We start from the raw sequence: 14719 nt of genomic DNA on the forward strand, positions 1-14719 counted from the left end.
TGCAAGAAAACCTTGAAAAAAGAGTCAATAGCTTGGTAATGGAGACACAAATTTTTTTTTCTTTTTTTTTCTTTTTTTTAAATTTTTATTTTTTTTTTTAATTTTTAGTTTACAACACTCGGTTATACATAATTTTGAGTTCCAGATTTTCTTCCCTCCCTCCCCCATTCCTTCCCCAAGTCGGCATGGAATCCCACATAGCTTCCAAGTATAACTTCGCATTGAATTAATTTACACACTAGTCAAGTTATGGAGAAGAACTGCGATCAATGAAATGAATCATGCAAAAGAAGAAACAGGACCAAAAAAACAAAACAAAACCCAAAAACAAAAACAAAAGAGAGAAAAAGAAAAAAAAAAGAGGTGGAGGGGAAAGGCTAGCATGTGTGCCTCAATCTGCATTCATACTTCATAGTTCTTTCTCTGGATGTAGATAGCATTCTCCATCGTGAGTCCTTTGGAGTTGTCTTTGTACCTTGTGTTGCTGAGAAGAGCGAAGTCTGTCAGGGTTGGTCCTCACAGAATCCATATATCTGTGGTTGTGTATAATGTTCTCCTGGCTCTGCTCCGCTCACTCAGCATTATGTTGTGTAGGTTTTTCCAGGTTGTTATGAAGTCCGTATCATCCCCATTTCTTATAGCACAATAGTGTTCCATTACCTTCATATACCACAGCTTGTTCAGCCATCCCCCAATTGATGGGCTTCCCTTTGATTTCCATTTCTTAGCTACCACAAAAAGAGCCGCTATAAATATTTTTGTAAATATGGGTCCTTCTTCCGCTTGTGTGATTTCTTTGGGATACAACCCTAGAAGTGGTATTGCTGGGTCAAAGGGTATGAACATTTTTATAGCCCTTTGGGCATAGTTCCAAATTGCTCTACAAATGGCTGGATCAGCTCACAACTCCACCAGCAATGTAACAATGTTCCAATTTTCCCACATCCTCTCCAGCATTTATCATTTTCCTGTTTTGCTATTTTAGCCAATCTGACAGGAGAGATGTGGTATCTAAGAGTTGTTTTGATTTGTATTTCACTAATCAGTAGTGATTTCGAGCATTTTTTCATATGCCTATAGATAGCTTTAATTTCTTCCTCTGAAAACTGCCTGTTCATATCCTTTGACCATTTCTCAATTGGGGAATGACTTGTATTCCTATATATTTGGCTCAGTTCCCTGTATATTTTAGAAATGAGGCCTTTATCAGAGATACTAGTTGCAAAGATTTTCTCCCAATTTGCTGCTTCCCTCCTAATTTTTGTTGCATTGGCTTTTTCTTGTACCAAAACATTTCAATTTAACATAATCAAAATTGTCCATTTTGCATTTTTTAATGCTTTCTGTCTCTTGTTGTGTCATGAATTCTTTTCGTTTCCATAAATCTGATAAGTAAACTATTCCTTGCTCTCCCAAATTACTTATAGTATCAGCCTTTACTCCTAAATCATGAACCCATTCTGACTTTATTTTGGTAAATGGTGTAAGATATTTGTCTATGCCCAGTTTCTGACCTACCATTTTCCAATATTCCCAACAGTTTTTGTGAAATACTGAATTATTACTCAGAAGCTGGCCCCTTTGGGTTTATCAAAGAGTAAATTGCTATAGTTGTTGACTTCTCCATCTTGTATTCCTATCCTATTCCACTGATCCACAACTCTGTTTCTTAGCCAGTACCAGGTAGTTTTGATGACTGCTGCTCTATAGTACAGTTTAATATCTGGTATGGCTAGGCCACCTTCTCTAGCATTTCTTTTCATCAAAACCTTAGATATTCCAGACTTCTTGTTCTTCCAGATGAATTTTGTTATTATTTTGTCCAGCTCTGTAAAATGATTTTTTGGTAGTTCAATTGGTATAGCACTGAATAGATAGATTAATTTAGGTAAAATTGTCATTTTTATTATATTAGCTTGGCCTAACTATGAGCAACTGATATTTTTCCATTTATTTAGATCTGACTTTATTCAAGTGAAAAGTGTTTCATAATTATGTTCATATAGGCCCTGGGTTTGTCTTGGCAGATAGACTCCCGAATATTTTATAGTGTCTACAGTAACTTTGAATGGAATTTCTTTTTCTATGTCTTGCTGTTGGGCTTTGTCAGTAATGTACAGGAATGCTGAGGATTTATGTGGGTTTATTTTATATCCTGCAACTTTGCTAAAGTTGTTTATTATTTCAAGTAGTTTTTTACTTGATTCTCTAGAATTCTCTAAGTAGATCATCATATCATCTGCAAAAAGTGATAATTTAGCTTTTTTCTTTTCCTACTCTAATTCCTTCAATTTCTTTTTCTTCTCTTATTGCTACAGCTAACATTTCTAGTACCAAATTGTATAGTAGGGGTGATAATGGACATCCTTGTTTCACCCCTGATCTTATTGGGAATGCATCTAGCTTATCCTCATTACAAATAATGCTTGTTGATGGTTTTAGGTGGATGGTATTTATAATTTTAAGGAAGGCTCCATTTATTTCTATGTTTTCTAGTGTTTTTAATAGGAATGGGTGTTGTATTTTGTCAAAGGCTTTTTCTGTGTCTATTGAGATGATCATACGGTTTCTGTTAGTTTTGTTGTTGATATGGTCAATTATGCAAATAGTTTTCCTAATATTGAACCAGCCTTGCATTCTTGGAATAAATCCTACCTGGTCATAGTGTATAATTCTCTTGATAAGTTGCAGCAATCTTTTTCCTAATATTTTATTTAAAATTTTTGCATCAATATTCATTAGGGAAATTGGTCTATAATTTTCCTTCTCTGTTTTGACTCTACCTGGTTTGGGTATTAGTACCATATTTGTGTCATAAAAAGAATTTGGTAGGACTCCTTCTTCACCTATTTTCCCAAATAGTCTACAAAGTATTGAAATTAGTTGTTCTTTAAATGTTTGATAGAATTCACATGTAAAACCATCTGGCCCTGGAGATTTTTTCCTAGGGAGTTCATTGATGGCATGCTTAATTTCTTTTTCTGAGATGGGGTTATTTAGAAATTTTACTTCCTTTTCTGTTAACCTGGGCAATTTATGTTTTTGTAGATATTCATCCATATCTCTAAGGTTGTCAAATTTATAGGCATACAATTGGACAAAATAATTCCTAATTATTATTTCGATTTCCTCTTAATTAGAGGTGAACTCACCCTTTTCATTTTTGATACTGGTAATTTTATTTTCTTCTTTCTTTTTTAATCAAATTGACCAAAGGCTTATCAATTTTATTGATTTTTTCATAAAACCAGCTCTTTGTTTTATTTATTAATTCAATAGTTTTCTTGGTTTCAATTTTATTAATCTCTCCTTTGATTTTCAGTATTTCTAATTTGGTATTTAATTGGGGATTAACAATTTGCTCTTTTTCTAGATTTTTCAGCTGTATGCCCAGATCATTGATCTCCTTTTCCCCTATTTTATTCATGTAAGCTTTTAGGGATATAAAACTTCCCCTAAGAACTGCTTTTGCTGCATCCCATAAGTTTTGGTATGTTGTTTCATTATTGTCATTCTCCTGAATGAAGTTATTAATTGTTTCTGTGATTTGTTCGTTGGCCCACTCATTCTTTAGAATTAGATTATTGTAGTTTCCAATTAATTTTTAGCTTATTTTTCCATGGTTCTTTGTTACAAATAATTCTTCTTGCATCATGATTGGTAAAGGATGTTTTGACTACTTCTGCCTTTCTGTACTGGATCGTGAGGTTTTTATGCCCTAGTACACACTCAATTTTTGAGTATGTGCCGTGTACCGCTGAGATGAAAGTATATTCCTTTTAATCCCCATTCAGTTTTCTCCAGACATCTATCATATTTGCCTTTTCTAAAATTCTGTTTACCTCCTTAACTTCTTTCTTATTTATTTTGATGTTAGATTTATCAAGTTCAGAAAGGGGGAGGTTGAGGTCTCCCAATATTATAGTTTTGCTGTCTATTTCTTCCTATAACTCCCTTATCCTCTCCTCTAAGAATTTGCATGCCATACCACTTGGTGCTTAAATGTGAAACAATGATATTGCTTCGTTGTTTATGGTGCCTTTTAGCAGGATGTAGCATCCTTCCTTATCTCTTTCAATTAAATCTATCTTTACTTTTGCTTTGTCTGAGATTAGGATTGCTACACCTGCTTTTTTTACTTTAGCTGAAGCACAATATATTTTACTCCAGCCTTTTACCTTTACGCTGTGTGTATCCCCCTGTTTCATATGTGTTTCTTGTAAACAGCATATTGTAGGATTGTGGTTTTTAATCCATTCTGCTATCTGCTTCCATTTTATGGGAGAGCTCATCCCGTTCACGTTCACAGTTATAATTTGTATCTGTGTCTTTTTGTCCATCCTATTTCCCCCTGTTTATGCTTTTATTTCTCCCTTTCCCCTTCCCCTCCTCAACAAAGTTTTGCTTTTGGCCACCGCCTTCCTCAGTTTACCCTCCCTCTTTTTCCCCTCCCTTATCTTACTGTTTCCTACTTGTTACTTCTCCCCTCCCTTCTGACCATCCCCCTCCCTTTTTCCCCCCTTCCCCTCCTACTTCCTGTAGGACAAGTTAGATTTCTATACTTATCAGGGTATGTTATTCCCTTCTTGAACCAGATCAGATGACAGTAAAGCTCAAATACTGCTCCTCTCCCTCCCTTCTTTCCCTCTACTATAATATGTTTTTGTGCCTCTTCATTTGGTGTAATTTACCATTTTCTATTAACTCCTTACCTCTTTTCTCATAGCCCTCCCTTTACATCTCTTACTTATGTTTTTTATCCTTATATCAGTTATTTTATACAGGCATTCACAATCTATGTGTATCCCTTTCAATTGTCATAATAGCTGTACTATTCTCAAGACTAACATATATACGTATATATATAAAACATACATAAGATGATATAATCCTATATAAAGATGCAAATAATTTGCCCTTATTGATTAATAAGGTTTGTGGGGGTTTTCCCCTGTTTACCTTTTTATATCTCTCCTGAGTTTTGTATTTGGAGATCAAATTTTCCATTAAGTTCTGGCCTTTTCATCAGGAAGGTCTGGAATTCCCTTATTTCATTGAATGTCCATCTCCTTGCCTGAAAAATTATGCTTAGTTTTGCTGGGTAGTTGAACCTTGGTTGCAGTCCCAGCTCCTTTGCCCTTCAGAATATCATATTCCAATTTCTCCTGTCTTTTAATGTGGAAGCTGAGGGATCCTGTGTGATCCTGACTGTAGTTCCACGATATTTGAATTGTTTCTTTTTGGCTGCTTGCAGTATTTTCTCCTTGACTTTGGAGTTCTGAAATTTGGCTATAATATTTCTTGGTGTTTTCCATTTGGGATCTCTTTCAGGGGGTGATCAGTGAATTCTTTCAACGACTATTTTGCCCTCTGGTTCTAGGACCTCTGGGCAGTTGTCTTTGATAATTTCTTCGAAGATTCTGTCAAGGCTCTTTTTTTCATCGTGGATTTCCGGTAGACAAATAACTCTTAATTTGTCTCTCCTGGATCTATTTTCCAGGTCATTTGTTTTCCCAATCAGATATTTCACATTTTTTTTTTCTATTTTTTTCATTCTTTACATTTTGTTTTATTTCTTCTTGGTGCCTCCTAGATTCATTAGCTTCCACTTGCTCAACTCGATTTTTTTTTTTTGCTTTTTAGCACGGCATTTGGGGTTAAGTGACTTCCCCAAAGTCACACAACTAGTACATGTGTCAAGTGTCTGAGGCCAGATTTGAACTCAGGTCCTCCTGACTCCAGGACCAGTGCTTTACTCACTGCACTACCTAGCTGCCCCTCAACTCTATTTTTTTTTAATGAGTTAGTGTTTTCATTTTGCTTTTGAGTCTCCTTTTCCAGTTGGTTGATTTTACCTCTCAGCATGTCATTTTCTCTCTTTAGATTCTGAATCTCCATAGCTATTTCACCAATCTTATTCTTTAGGAATGTGATTTCATCAGTGGATTTTTTTCCATATTTTCTTTTAGCTCCCTAATTTGGTTTTTAAAATCCTCCTTTAGCTCTTCCAGCAATGCTTTTGGGGCTGGAGACCAGTTCACATTACCTTTTGAGGTATCAGATATATCTATAGTGTCATTGCTGTCCTCTTCCAAATTGGTATTTTGATCATGCCTGTCTCCATAAAAAGAATCAATGGTCCTTGGTTTTTTTTGTGTTCTTCTTCATGTTGGTTAGCCTTTTCCTGGCTTTACAACAAATTTCTGCCTTTGTGGTCAGGGCTCTCTGTCCCGGCTTTCTTATTCTGGGGATTGTGAATCTAGTTGTTGTCTTTGTGAATTACAGCCTTCAGTTTCCTGAGGTGTGGGGGAGGGGTCTGGCTCCCTGATGTCTCTTTCCCTAGGGGTACTCTCCAGCACTGTTGCTCTTCAGCAATGGTCTCAGCTCTTTATTGTTTGAGCTGGGTGTGGGAACTTCCCCTAGGGGAGCAAGATTATGTCTGGGCTCCTGGTGTTGACCCCTGCCAGCTCTGCCCCTCTGGGATTAATGAACTTCTACTATTTGGCCACTGAAGTCCCACTTCTATCCCCTCTGTTCCAGCATTCTTTTTTTTTCCTGAGGAATTCTCTGGGTGTGGGGGCGGGGGGAGGGATTAGAGCCATTTACCTGGCCATTATGTCTCCTGGAAGTTCAAGAATCCGTGTTTCATACCTTTGGGTGCAAGCCTCAGGAGTTGATATTTCACAGCCAGTGGCATTGCACTGCCTCTCATCACTTCCACAGACTGCCGTCCTGTATTGGGAGGCCTGGGGATCTTCAGCGGTTTCAGGTGCCCAGCTTTCTCCCAGCCTGTCTCCTACGTGGGTTTCCGGCCGGCTGCTTCTGCTTTGGTCTGGAGCAGCTCCGCTTGCTGAGCACTCTCCAAGCCTACAGGTTTGTGCCTTCGGCCTTTCAGACTCTCCTGGTTGGGAAATTTGCCCCACTCAGACTGCTCGCAGTTTCTAACTCTCTCAAGTCTGCTCAAATTCACTTTTTTATAGGAATCTGACAGACCTTGTGAGAGAGCTCCAGTAAGACTGTTTTCTTGCAGCCATCTTGTCTCCACCCCCGAGACACAAAAATTAATGAAAAAGACAACACCTTCAAAAATAGACTAGGCCAAATGGCAAAAGAGGTACAAAATACCAAATAGAAGAATGCCTCAAAAAGAAGAATTGGTTAAATGGAAAAGGAGGTATAAAAATTCACTGAAGAAAAACACTCCTTGTTTAATTCATAGATTTTTTCGGATATAAATTGAATCAGCATTTACTCAAGTCTTTCAAATTCAAGAATGGTACATTTGTAAAGCAAAGTAGTCATGCTTATGTGTTTGTAGGTTATATAAAGCAGAGTTCCGATGAGTGGACCAGAAACCAAAGTAACTCCTCTTGCTTTTCTTCCCCTTTTCCAATGTGGTCAACTGCAAATACATATCATGTTGAAAAAGCTAGTGATTTTTCCTAAGAAATAGAAAGTAATACAACTCCTTAATTGTGAGCCATTCATGCACCCTAGTCTTAACACATACACACAAACACAGACACACACACACACTCACAAAATTTATTTCCATACTACTGAGCCTATAGATTTGCCATTGATCATGTATATATCATGGATATCTCTGCTTTTCTTCCCATCAGAAAATTTAGTATCACTCCTAGAACCACCATGGGCATGGATAGGTCAGATTTAGCCTCATATTGAAGAATCTCCAAGCTTCCACATCACTTCCTAGACATCTGTATACTTAGCCTCTATATGTATAATTTCTCTCCCCTCTGCCTTCCATAAGAACCATTCTACTTGTTTCTATTTGTATTCACAGCACTTAGCAGAATGTCTGGTAAATAGTAGTCACCTGATAAATGCTTTATCTTTCTATCAACCAGAGGTTTGGCTACCAGATTTTGGTTTTATCTTTATGTCTATAATTATGTATCATTGGTATTCACATAATCCTCTTTTGACATGAACAAAACATCAATTGATGCTTATTATATGGGAATATAGCTGTACTTATCTATGCGATACTATATTATATAATACTGATTAATATTTTTTGTTCCCCTAGTTCTTCTTTAACCTGTGGTGTCTTATTATTGCATAATCAAGCAAAAAAAATCTATAATTAATCCAGATTATATTCATGGTTTTGCTTTTCAATTTCGTGATTGGCTTTCTTATATGAAATTTTATTTTTTAGGTGTAATGTTTAAATATAGCTTCATGGCTGTAATGAAAATTTTCAAGGCAATGAAAGAACTATAATATGATGGGATTCTTGCAATTGTTATGGAACATCAGGTACAAACCATCTGATAGATTTGTCTCTTTCATGTTAGCATAATATCTTAGGGTCCTAACTTTGTCAAAAAGCTTTCAAAATTCACATATGCTTAAATTAAACTAATATATTTAAATTTAAATACTAAAAAGCACTGCTTTCAAAGGTCATAAAGTGTTCAAAGAAAAATGGTGGGGAATAGATAGGAGGGGAGCAGATTATATTTAATCACATATTAGTATGTCAAAAATGATGCACACTAGCCTATCATTTCTTCTCATCATGAATTCCTTAAATAAATCCTTTGCTATTCTTTGTTTTTAGATTTCTTCAATGGTTGTATATTCCATTCTTCTATCCTCCACATATCTCTCCATTGCTCTGTTCCAAGGTAATGATATTCCATGATGCTATGACATTCACAATTAATAAAATGTTAGTGTTGAAAAGATGATTCTTTGCCTTATGGAAAGCTTTGGGTCAATGTAATTTCATGATAGCAATCAGGCTATTTTCTTCCTATTGTTCAATTCTGACCCTCAGCACATTGGACATCTATAAGTCTATTTCAGATATGCAAACCCGGAAGAGTATCCCTCCAAGGAACAATGAATTCTCTTCAATCGAAGTTCTTCATAAGTTTTATCTTTCCTGTTTATGTGGACAGGTAATGTTATTAAAATAATCTAATACTTTACATTCAAGGCAGTTTTCTCTTACTTATAATACTTATAACTTTCACTGGGGATGAAACAAAAAAAATAGGGGACTTAAGAAATCACTGCTATACATGGTTTTTCATGGGATAATATAGAATTTTCCTCCCCAAAATAAAATCTACTACAGTGGTTCTCAATGTATTCTCTCTCTGCCTCTTTCTGTCTCTGTCTGTCTCTGTCTCTCTCTCTCTCTCTGATCTCTCTTTCTCTTCCAGTTTCCCTCCTCCCTCTCTTGCTTCTTTCTCTCTCCCTCCATCTTCTCTATCTCCCCCTTTCTTTCTCCTCCTCTCTCCTTCCATCCTTTTCCTTCCCTCCTCCCCTCTTATTTCTCCGATCTAAAAGTCTGAGAGTCAGATTGACTCTACTAGCCTAGTGATATTTAGACAAGTATTATCTTGACAATTAAAACACTGTTATCAGAATATAGAGTCCTTTAATTCTTTAATTAGATGTCTCAGATCACCTTTTATTTATTGTGCAAAATTAATTTTTTAATTAACAAGATTCTTTTTTCTCTTTCTCTTGTCTCTACTCTCCCACTTGGGGGAAAAAGGGGAAAAAAGAAATCATTGCAATGAATATTCATAGTCAAGGAAAACAAATTCCTAAACTGACTATGTTCAACAATATGTTTATCATTTTGTAGATTTGGTCTATCACCTCTCTGCTAAGAGGTGGGTTGAATTTTTGAGCAGTAGTCATCTGGAATCATGATTGGTCATCATTCTTAAGTCATTCAAATTTGTTCATTTTTACTATATTGCTATCCTGGTGTAAGTTGTACCCTGGGTTTTGTTCAATTTAATCTATAATCAATTCATGGAAGTCTTCCAAGGTTCCTCAGGAAATATCCATTTCAACATTTTTTTACAATAGTATTCTATTAAATCAATATACCAGTATTTTAAAATTTAAATTGCACTAAGTTGTTTTCCATCTCTTTGGTTACAGAAAGTTGCTATTACAAATATCTTAGTATACATTGATCTTTTTGTCTTCCTTTGACCTCCCTAAAGTCTTGTTTTCAAAATATATATGAAATTGATTCAAATTTTGAAGAATAAGAACCATTTCTCATTTATTAAAAAGATTAAAGGATATGAATAAACAGGAAATTCTAAAAGAAAAAAATCTAAGCTATGTAAAGTCATATACAAAAATCTCCAAATCACTAATAATTAGATAAATGAAAATTAAATCAACTCTGAGGTTTCACATCAAACCCATTAGAGTGGCAAAGTTGCAATTTTTTTTATTTTTGTAAGCAAAAAAAACGAAAATGGAATGCCAAATGTTGAAAGGATTAAAGGAAAAGAGACATATTCATATATTATAATATAATTGTGAATTGGCCCAGACATTCTGGAAAGCAATTTGGGACTGTGCCTCTGAAGTTACCAAACAGTGCATAAATTTTGACCCTGACATATAAATATTATTTTTTTCTTTACCAGGTTAACATCCCTAGTTGTAGGTGCTTCTGGTTGAATTTTTACATAACATCTTCTAGCCACATACTGATGTAATATGCAAAATCTTAATTCAAAGTTCCTACCACCACACTTCAAAAATCCTTCACCCAGCAATACACACATGTACATATAAATATATACAGCATAATAAAATCATAATACACAAATGACAATACAATGCCAATGGATTTTTTTTTAGTCGTGTCCACCTCTTCATTACCCCATTTGAGGCTTTCTTGGCAAAGATACTAGAATGGTTCACCACTTCCATCTTCAGCTCTCTTTTTTAACAGATAAGAAACTGAGATAAACACAGTTAAGTAATTTTCCCAGTATCACACAGACATTAGGTCTAGGAGGCTAGATTTGAAGTCAAGAAGGTGAGACTTCTTGACTCCAAGTCCAAGCTGCTTGCTATGTCCCTAGATTTACCATCAATTTTATTCTTTAGAATTTTATAGGTTAAATTATACAATTAAAATCTCATTTTCCATCGAATTGGGATCAAATATGAGGGGAGGACTTGTTATATTCCTAACTAAAGGCCTAATAATCATTTCTTGTGTATATAAATACAAATTTCACTTCTAAATAACTACATCGTACAATTAGAAGATTTTTAGATCCATGAAGGTGAGACAAGATAGCAGAGTAGCAGGAAGAAAGAAAATGAACTCCCCTCTGCACCCCACAAATCTTTTCCAAAAATATCTAGAAAATATACTAGATCAAAAGGTAATGGGGACATCCAATAAAAAGTCAGAATCATTTTTTCTAGCCTGGATCATCAAAAGAACATAGAGTATCTGTGAACACAGGGGATAAGCTCTGACCAAAAGCTAGCCATGTGAAATATTTTGGTACTCAGAGATTGTGGAAAGGGACTTGAGGTTGTGAAATAAATAAGATTAGGTATTGAGCCTGTACATGGGCACTACAACTAAGTGTGAAGGTGTCAGCTCTCAGCTTTTCTATTTGTAACCCAGTTCCAGGTCACATTTCCAAGGGTGGATTGTTGAGGGGATATATACTCAGGGTTGGCTTTCTAAGTAAAGGAGTAGTCATAAGACCTAAAATTGGCCCTGATGCCCACCACAGAGTGGGATATCATTTTCAAATTCTAGTATAGTCAGAAGCCTTTCAAGGAATAACCAGATTGTGACTCTCTGACTCAAAAGGAGTCCGCAGTTCTTTCACTTTATTTTTTTAAAAATTTTATTGTAGGCTCAAGAGCCAGAACACAAGTACAGAGTAGAGAAAAGAAACAAAACATATCATAAACTTAAATATTGAAACTTGAATATAAAATAAGAAAGAAAAAAAGCATGTTGTGTGCATAGTAGAACGTAAGATTCAAAATATATAACAATAGATTTTCATTTCAAGAAAGCCTATATGATAAATAATACATGTTGCTTTGAGAATTGTCCATCTTTTCTTGCTCCCTTGTGAGTTTTCTTTTGTTCTCTGCTGTGCATCTTTCACTATAAACTAGCAGAGATTTCCATTTGGTACTAGGGGCAGAGTTCAGCAGCAGTCTGCTGAAATTCCTAAAAACTCAAGACTACTGGTCTTTGTTCAGGCCCAAACCCAGGTATGGAAGTTATGATGCTTATACCAGGAAGGCAGTGATCAGTATTGTCTTGGATAAGGCCACTTTAGGAAAACTGAAAGTCACACAACTTTAACCTGAGTTCTCTCTGAGAATATGAATTAATACAACAACAAATATCCCAAGAAAATAGCAGCAGAATAGCCCATAAATTCCCTCTAGATACTGATCTTAATATACAGCACAGTCAGTTAGGAAGTAAGCTGGAAAATGATCAGAGAAAAAAATGTGCTCCAAAAAAATTTAAATTAATTAATTTAGTTTCAGTTTTCAACATTCACTTCCACAAGATTTTGAGTTCCAAATTTTCTCCCCGTCTCTCCCCTCCCCCACTCCAAAACAGTGTGGATTCTGATTACCCCTTCCCCCAATCTGCCCTCCCTTCTATTGCCTTCCCACCACTTCTCTTATTTCCTTCCCTTCTATTTTCCTATAGGACAAGATAGATTTCTATACCCCATTGCCTGTGTATCTTATCTCCCAGTTGCATGTAAAAACAATTTTTAACATTCAATTTTAAAACTTTGAGTTCCACATTCTCTCCCTTCCTCCCTCCCCACCCACCCTCATTGAAAACCCAAGCAATTTGATATAGTTTATAGATGGGTAGTCATACAAAACACTTCCATAACAGTCATATTGTGAAAGACTAACTATATTCCCACCCATGCTATCCCTCTCGCCATTTATTCTATTTTCTCCTTTGACCCTGTCGCTCCTCAAAGTGTTTGCTTTTGAGGGGCAGATACAAGATGGCAGAGTAAAATCAGGGACTTGCTTGAGTTTTCCCCCAAACCCCTCCAAATACCTGTAAAAAATGACTCTGAACAAATTCTAGAGCAGCAGAACCCACAAAATGGCAGACAGAAACAAAATCCAACCCAAGACAACCTGGAAGGTCAACAGGAAAGGACTGTTGCACCAGTATGAGAGAAGAGCACATTCCAGGGAAGGCTGTGCTGGCACAGATGGGCAAAGTAGAACTCAGGGCACTGAATCACTGGCAGCTGTGGTGGTTTCCAGATTTCTCAACCAACAAATGCCAAAGAAAACTTAGAAGATCAGTAGGAAAGGTCTGTTGGAACCTGGGTGAGAAAGGAGCAAGGTCTGGCGCAAGCCCCAAGGTGGCAAGGGCACTGGCTGCTTCCATGGCTCTCAGCCCACAGATGGTGGGGGGATTGAGCTGCTGATCAGAGGGGAATTGCAGATATCTCTTTGCTCATGCTGAGGCAGTATTCTCTTGCTTTGTCCATACTTCAATCTGGGTCACAATTTGGGGTGGCAGATCTGGAACAAGAAAGAGCACTGCCATGGTGGAGCTTGTGGCAGCAGTGGAGAGAGAATCCTCCTTACAGTTCCAAAGCAGAGAAGAGTGCCTGTGGTCACTCACAGACCAGAACATAAACCAGGAGAGGAGTAAACACCTCTCCCTTATTCATACAATGTTGGAGGACTGAAAATTTACAGGTGCCTAGAAATATCTCTGAAAAGAGCTGCACAAAACCCCTGAAGCTTTGGACAGTACAACCTCCACACTGGAACCAAAGATTTACCTTACAAAGACCTAAAAAGTCAAGCAATTGGCTTGGAAAATGAGCAAAGATTGGCAAAAATAAGACTAAAACTTTGGTAACAAGGAAGATGAAAGCATATATTCAGAAGAAGACAGCAAAGTCAATGAGCCTACATAAAAAGCCTCAAAGAAAAATGTGAAGTGGTCTCAGGCCATGGAAGAGCACAAAAGGATTTGGAAAATCAAGTAAGAAAAGTAGAGGAAAAATTGTGAAGATATATGAGAGTGATGCTAGAAAATCATGAAAAAGTAGTCAATGACTTGCTAAAGGAGACCCCCAAAATGCTGAAGAAAATGACGCCTTAAAAATAGAATAACCGAAATGGCAAAAGACATCCAAAAAAGCAATGAGGAAAAAAAGTCTCAAAAGAAGAATTGGTCAAATGGAAAAGGAGGTCCTAAAGCTCACTGAAGAAAATAATTAGTTAAAAATTAGAGTGGAGCAAATGGAAGCTAATGACTTTATGAGAAATCAAGAAATTTCAAAACAAGACCTAAAGAATGAAAAAATGGAAGAGAATTTGAAATATCTCATTGGAAAAACCACTGACCTGGAGAATAGATCCAGGAGAGGTAATTTCAAAATTATTGGACTACATGAAAGCCATGAACAAAAAAGGAGCCTAGACATCATCTTTCAAGAAATTACCCAGGAAAACTGCCCTGTTATTCTAGAACCATAGGGTAAAAATAGATATTGAAAGAATCCACTGATCACCTCCTGAAAGAGATCCCAAAAGGAAAACTCCTAGGAACATTGTAGCCAAATTCCAGAGTTCCCAAGTCAAGGAGAAAATATTGTAAGCAGCCAAAAAGAAACAATTCAAGTATTGCAGAAATACAATCAAGATAACACAACATTTAGCAGCTTCTGTATTTAGGGATCAGTAAGCTCAGAATATGATATTCCAGAGGTTGAAGGAGCTAGGGATAAAACCAAGAATCACCTACCCAGCAAAACTGAATATAATATTTCAGGGGGAAATTTGGATATTCAATGAAATAGAGGACTTTTTAGCATTCTTGATGAAAAGACCAGAGGTAAATAGAAAATATGACTTTTAAATACAAGAC

Source organism: Trichosurus vulpecula, chromosome 1, assembly GCF_011100635.1.
Source record: "Trichosurus vulpecula isolate mTriVul1 chromosome 1, mTriVul1.pri, whole genome shotgun sequence".
In the NCBI taxonomy this organism is placed as follows: Eukaryota; Metazoa; Chordata; class Mammalia; order Diprotodontia; family Phalangeridae; genus Trichosurus; species Trichosurus vulpecula.